Source organism: Eubalaena glacialis, chromosome 12, assembly GCF_028564815.1.
Source record: "Eubalaena glacialis isolate mEubGla1 chromosome 12, mEubGla1.1.hap2.+ XY, whole genome shotgun sequence".
NCBI lineage: Eukaryota > Metazoa > Chordata > Mammalia > Artiodactyla > Balaenidae > Eubalaena > Eubalaena glacialis.
The window spans coordinates 15,079,477-15,086,680 of record NC_083727.1 but is presented as its reverse complement, the minus strand read 5'-3'; positions in this window follow the sequence as shown (position 1 = coordinate 15,086,680).

Genomic DNA, 7,204 nt, shown 5'->3' with positions numbered 1-7,204 from the left:
TGAAATTAGGACCCAAGGTGTTATTTTCCCACAACAGGATATTGAGTGCTAAGTCCTAGCTCTAACTCGCCCCTGTGCGTTTTCTTGTTTGTTCTAATAATCCCAAATAACTTGGTATAATTGACAAGCACAACGACAATCCTTTAAATTAGGCCAATTTAAAAACCACATTGTGCTTGATCCTACTTAACCACTGTCAGCCTCAGGAGCTCACCTAATTCCTGGGAAAGCAGGTGGGGTTGCCTCTAGCACTTGAGACCTGGACACAATTAGGGTTCTTTGTAAAGGCCTTATGGAAAGGGTACTACGGTGTTGGCCAGCGGGCCATTTTAAGGAGTGGGATTTATCCTAAGATATCATTACTTTAGCAGAGAAATGATGCTATCCTTCTGCCATTCCCAAGGCAGTGTTAGCGGTTGTGATTCTGCCCCACTCCCCTGTAGAGTTTTTGTTTGTCACAATGGCTAGGGTATTACTGAATTTTAATGAGTTGGGACCAAACGCTTGTGATGCTGCAAGGTCCAGGACAGCCCTTCTTAAAAAGAGAGTTTCTACCTAAAATGCCAATGCATCTAGAGAATTGCTTCTAGAGAATTAAAGACCAGAGGTTGGGAGGAGACTAGCTAACGTGTTACTATAATAATCTAGCAAGAGCTGAAAATGGCCTATATTAAAGTAGCGGCACTTTGGCTGGAGGGGTGTGAGGGGGTCAACAGATGTTAGGAGGTGGCCTCAGGGCAGGATACCTGATTATTTGTCATAGGAACAGCTTAGCCTGAAGAATGAAGTTTCCGGGGAATTGCCTGGTGGTCCAGTGGTTAGGACTCAGCACTTTCACTGCAGGGACCTGGGTTCAATCCCTGGTCGGGGAGCTAAGATCCTGCAAGCCACGAGGTGCAGCCAAAAAACCAAAAAAAACCAAGCAACTACCCACCACACACACACACCGCCCGCCCCCCAAGCAATAAAATGACAAACTTAAAAAAAAAAAAGAAAAAATGAAGTTTCTGCGTTGACAACCTGGATATGGAGCCATGTACTGACATGGGTAGAGGTAGGTGATGATATTCGTTTGGGTAGTGTTCGAGAGGCCTGTGAGATCCCCAAGGGAAAATGCAGGACCAGTAGCTGACTCTATGGGTCTTATAAACAGAAAAGCGTTCAGGACAGACATCGATGGCTCTTCTGTCCTCTCTACGTCCTTGGAGACCCAGAGGGGGAGGTAACCTACACAGATCCCTACGACATTTCCTAAAAGCTCATGCACCAACTTTGGTGACTAAGAAAGTTGAGGCTGTTGGGCTCACTTACCCTGTCACAGCCGTTTCCTCATTTCAGAATGCATGACAAGGTGCTTCACAAGATTTTCCTCTTGTGAAGGTGCTTGACAAAGTAAAGAGCAAAATCCACCATAGTACATTAATATTAGTAATTAGAAGAGAAGTTTTAATAAAACCACCCATTAGAAGCAACCTGATGACTGTTGTGTCCTTGAGTATTTTGGAAGATTCAGAATAATGACACTGATCTTCCTCAAATATCATAAACATCTTTTCCAGACATGCTCTCTTTGTGTGTCATCTGCACTTCTTATCTTTCCTCCTCTCCCTGTTGCCTTTTCAGCTTTTGTGGCCTGCTGGCACATCTCGCCAGGGAGACTGGGGTGGGGGGCATGCAACGTGGGGTGGGGGACTCTGGCTGGGAGGGGGCCAAACCTGCAGTCTCTTCCCGGTCACTCCCGGGACTCCCTAGACCGTGCATCCTCCTGGCACCCAGTTCTCTCTGGCTGGCTACCTTGTGACCTTTGTCTGCTTCTGGGCATCTTAATCTAAATGGAAAGATAAAAGGACTCTTAAGTCTTTTTTCTTTTGCTAATCAAAAAAAATTATAGAAATAAATTTAAATAACGGCAAGGAAGGGTTTCCTAGGCAGAGTGATGATAGCAGATAGGGCCCTGGATTGGGAGACCTGGCCTCTGTAATTAACACCATTTTGTTTCCTCATCCAGATCCTTGCCTCTCTTAGAGTAAGGAGGATTGTCCAGGTGACCTCAAAAACTAGTTAGGGTATTTGGTTACTATGGCTATGATTTTTCTGTGCTCAGAGATTACAAAGGCATTTAGAATGAGAACAGGGAGGTTTAAAATAAATTCTAGGGCCTCTCAAACATGCATTTCTAAGGGCTCATGCCCCAATCTGTACGTTGCACACATCTCATTAAGGAGCACTTTGCTTCAAAGAGAGAAGCATGCTAGAAATGGCACAGATCCCTTTCTGGCCCTTTATTAGCTTCCCTGGTTATTTATTTATTTATTTATTTATTTATTTATTTATTTATTTATTTATTTTGGCTGCGCCAGGTCTTAGTTGCAGCATGCAGGATCTTTAGTTGTGGCACGCGGACTTCTTAGTTGTGGCATGTGAACTCTTAGTTGCGGCATGCATGCGGGATCTAGTTCCCCGACCAGGGATCGAACCTGGACCTCCTGCATTGGGAGCGCGGAGTCTTACCCACTGGACCACCAGGGAAGTCCCTCCCCTGGTTATTTCAATTCTGAGAAGAAAGTAGAACCAAGAAAAGGCAGTAATACTACAACACAAATTGTATAGCGATGCTGTTGTTCTCAAAATGTTGCTTCTGGTATCATCACCTCCATCATCATCTTTTGGGAAACTGTTTAAAGTGCAAATTCTTCAGCCCCACCCTGGACCGACTGAATCAGATACTCTGCAGTGTTCTATCAAGCCCTCCAGAAGATTCTGATGTGCTGAAGTTTTAGGACAACTGTAGTAAAGGCAATAAAACAGATTTAAGTTAATCGCCTCAATTGCAGAATGAATAGGTTAACAGGTGAAAAAGGTTACCCCTTCCAGATCCCCACCCCTCTCCTGACAACCCTTCCCCCCAGTTGCTTCTAGCCCACAGAAATATTTGCACATTGGGGAATATAGCATCTGAGCCACATGGGAGTTTGAATCCTGTCTGGGTGACCTCAGAAAAGTTCGTTAACTTCTTTGGGCCTCAATTTCCTCAACTGTAAACATGGGACACACGTCTGACAGTATTGTTGGGAGGAGCACACAGACACCCTATAAAGGATCTTGCTTCCCCAACAGCTCGGTGCTTTGTGACCAGCTAGAGGGGTGGGATAGGGAGGCTGGGAGGGAGGGAGACGCCAGAGGGAAGAGATATGGGGATATATGTATATGTATAACATTCACTTTGTTATAAAGCAGAAACTAACACACCATTGTAAAGCAATTACACTCCATTAAAAATGTTAAAAAAAAAAAAAAAAAAAAAGGATCTTGCTTCCCCAGGTTTCAGCCCTTCAGTTTGTAATGCCTTCTTCACAAGGATCGATCTTCACAACAACCAGGGAATTTAGGCAGGGTAGGTTTTGAATATTTTCCAGAGAATAGCACAAGCTTGAGTCAAAAATTTAATAACTATTCTTTATGTTAAAAAATATTTTGGGAATTCCCTGGCGGTCCAGTGGTTAGGAGTCTGTACTTCCACGGCCGGGGGCCGGGGTTCGATCCCTGGTGGGGGAACTAAGATCCCGCATGCCGCACAAGGCGCCAAAAAAAAAATTTATTTTTTGATCTGCCAGAGGAGAATGAAACCACAATATCATTTCATCCTGATCCACTTTTTTTCCACACTAAAGATTCTCAGTCTAATTTTTATTTATTTATTTTTAATTTTTAAAAAAAATTTTATTTTTGGCTGCATTGGTTCTTGGTTGCTGCGCGCTGGCTTTCTCTAGTTGCGGCGGGCGGGGGCTACTCTTCTTGCAGTGCATGGGCTTCTCATCCCGGTGGCTTCTCTTGTTGCAGAGCACGGGCTCTAGGTGCGGGGGCTTCAGTAGTTGTGGCACGTGGGCTTCAGTAGTTGTGGCTCGCGGGCTCTAGAGTGCAGGCTCAGTAGTTGTGGCACATGGGCTTAGTTGCTCCGTGGCATGTGGGATCTTCCCGGACCAGGGCTCGAACCCGTGTCCCCTGCATTGGCAGGCGGATTCTTAACCACTGCGCCACCAGGGAAGCCCCTAGTTTTTATTTTATTTAGAGAGCTATTAATAGTGATAGTGATAGTCTTCCAGTTGTCTTTTAGGAGCTAGTTCTAGAAAAAGGAGTTTCATTGATCGTATCTTAAGATAATTAATTTTTTATTTGCTTAAAGATTTCCAAGCCTAAATCTTGCTTACCCGCAAGTGATGTATAGCAATAATTTGTTCTAGACCAAAATGGAGGACTAAACCAAAGCAAAAATTGTCATAAAAATGCAAAGTCCACCCGAAGAGCAAGTTAAATTTCATTACAATAAACTGTACTCCCTGTACACATAATTTTGTCTTAGAATTCACTCCTAGTGAATTAGTACGAGAGGGCTCCCCCTCCCCCATCTCAATTCCTAGCCAGATTTCAGGAGGTACCACGCACATACCATCCTCCGCAATTATCCTTCTAAGTGCCTGTATCTTTTTAAACAAAACAACTTAGTATTTCACCTGAAACGCATGACTGAGGTCTGACATTTTGAACTTGAAATGTTTATTTTGGATGTCTCAACTCTTCCCCTCTCTTGCAAGGTGAAATTACAAAAAAGAATGGTGGCTAGTTCTTATGACTTTAACAAGGTCTGAGGTCCACTCTACTCTCCATTCTTCTATCATTATCCAAGCTACCTTGTTTATTTATTTTTCAGCTTTATTGAAGAATAATTGATAAATACATTTTAATGGAATGCTTTCTTCCCATTAAAGCCATATTTCCTATGGTAAAATAAAATCCTACAGTTCTTTATGAATCTATCTTTTAGCAACATCTGTTGAATGAGTCGTTTATTGTTTTCCCTAAGAAAGGAAAAGTAATAGAACCAGTGGGGTTAATAAGGGCTAAAGCATGGAGAATGACAGCTCAAATTAATTCTAAAGCTTAGGTATTCAGATTGCTCTTAATGAAACAGGAGGAAAGGGGGCAGGGCACAACCTTTAAAAGAATGACACAGCCATTCTCGGAAACTAGGTCCAAGATGGCAGAAGATTTGACTTCCAGAGGACCTTGTACCTCATTATATGCTCATTGTAATACATTAGCATATGCTAAATGACACACCCACCAACGCCATGACAGTTCTGAGGCCAACCATAAAAGGCCAAAAAGTGGGCGATGGCCCAATTCATGGAAATCTCCGCCCCTTCCCCCCAATAATTGGAATAATCCTCCCACTCACTAGCCTATAAAATTACCCAGCCCATAAAAATTAACGACGTCGTATTTCAGGGCCCTCTTGCCTTCTGAGATCGCCCACACTCTGTCTGTGGAGTGTGGGTCTCTAAATAAATCCACTTCTCATCTGTAACTCTGTCTCTCATTGAATTCTTTCTGCGACGAGACGTCAAGAACCTCAAAATCACTGGGAACAATACCATCAACTGAAATGTCCAAAGCTTATTTAAATTGGTACCATCAAAAACTCAGAATAAATTATTAGTTTATAACCTCTTGGGATTAAACAGGTACTGAGCATCCCAGGGTAGGGTGGGCTTCCTTATCTGTACTCAGCTTTTGGTTTGGGGAGGGAACTGGCATTGTTCAGGTCTGCCACATGGAGGAGGTGGCCGCAAGCTGCTAAGAGCCCCTGCACCCCAGCATGAGTAGGTGAACACAATACCTACCCTTCCACCTCCATCAGGGTGCAGGCACTCACCCCCTCTCTCTCCATCCACCAGATCCTTTGTGATTCCCATGACTTTCTGGTCTTCAAGACCCCTTGTCTGCCTGAAGGGCTGTGGAGGCACACCTTGATTTTCCCTTTCAGGTATTCAGAGAAGTTAACTAGGCACAAGACTCTCATTTAAGTTGGGAGATGTGAATATACAGTAGTACCCTTATCCGAGGTTTCACTTTCTGCAGTCAACCTCCGTCTGAATAAATGGAAAATTCCAGAAATAAACAATTTATAAGTTTTAAATTGCGGCTGTTCTGAGTAGCAGGATGAAATCCTGTGCCGCCAACTCCATCCCTCCTGGGACGTCAATCACCCCTTTGCCTAGTGTATCCCGCCTGTTGGTCATTTAGTAGCCTTCCGGGTTATCAAATCGACTGTCAGGGTATTACAGTGCTTGTGTTCAAGTAACCCTTACTTTACTAAAAATGGCCCCAAAACGCAAATGCAGTGATGCTGGCAATTCAGATATTCTCTTACTGTGTCTAATTTATAAATTAAACTTAAGTATGTATGTATAGGAAAAAACATAGGGTATATGGGGTTTGGTACTGTCTACAGTTTCAGGTTCTTGGAACGTATCCCCTGAAGATAAGTGGGGACTACTGTAGTTTTTTTAAAAAAAGATGAAATTGGTAGAAACCTCTTAATATTTAATAAACTAGGTTTATATAGCCTGTATTCGTGTCATCTTTAGGCAAACACCTTAGCCTCTTCTTTACCTCCTTGTAAAAAAAAGTTGGATAAGACAATATCTAGACCCATTCGTGGTCAAACCCTGATTCTTCATAGCATCTTCTTACATTGTTGACTCGTTTGATTCTCACAATCTTATGATCCAATGCAGTTATTGTCTTCATTTTACAAATAGAGACAGTACCACTCAGGGTAGGGGAATTGCCCAAAGTTCAACAGATAGAGAGAGGAGGAGACACAGCAAGAAACTGACTCTTGGGGCAATGCTCTCTACTTGGCCTTCCTGCATCTTTTTGGGTAGACAAAGTAATGCATAGATAAAATCATGTACCCATTTAGTCAAATGTTTATTCAATGAAAGTATGTATAAAAACTTACAAATCTGAGAACTCAACTATACATGAAATAGGATGACGGGATATTCAGTTTTTAACATATACGTACAGCACAGTTATTAACTGTTCTTCCCTTTCCCCTTCGGTCCTTATTTCTGGCTCCTGTTTTATCCTGTGAGACCATTCTGTTACTGGCCTAAAGGAAGATTAATGGACAACTTTTACTGCTTTCAGGCCAATGGAGGAAATTTCAGTGTTTAAAAAAAAAATTGGAGACTAAACATCAAAATTAAGTTTTTTCCCAAACAGCAATTAAGTGTTTTGTCCTGATTTCTCTTTGCCAGTTTTGATGCTTCAAATGCCAGTGAGCTTCAATGCCAGTAAACTATTAGCATTAACATTTAAAGTCATTAAAGTTGCTACATCTGCTCACAAGTTTCCC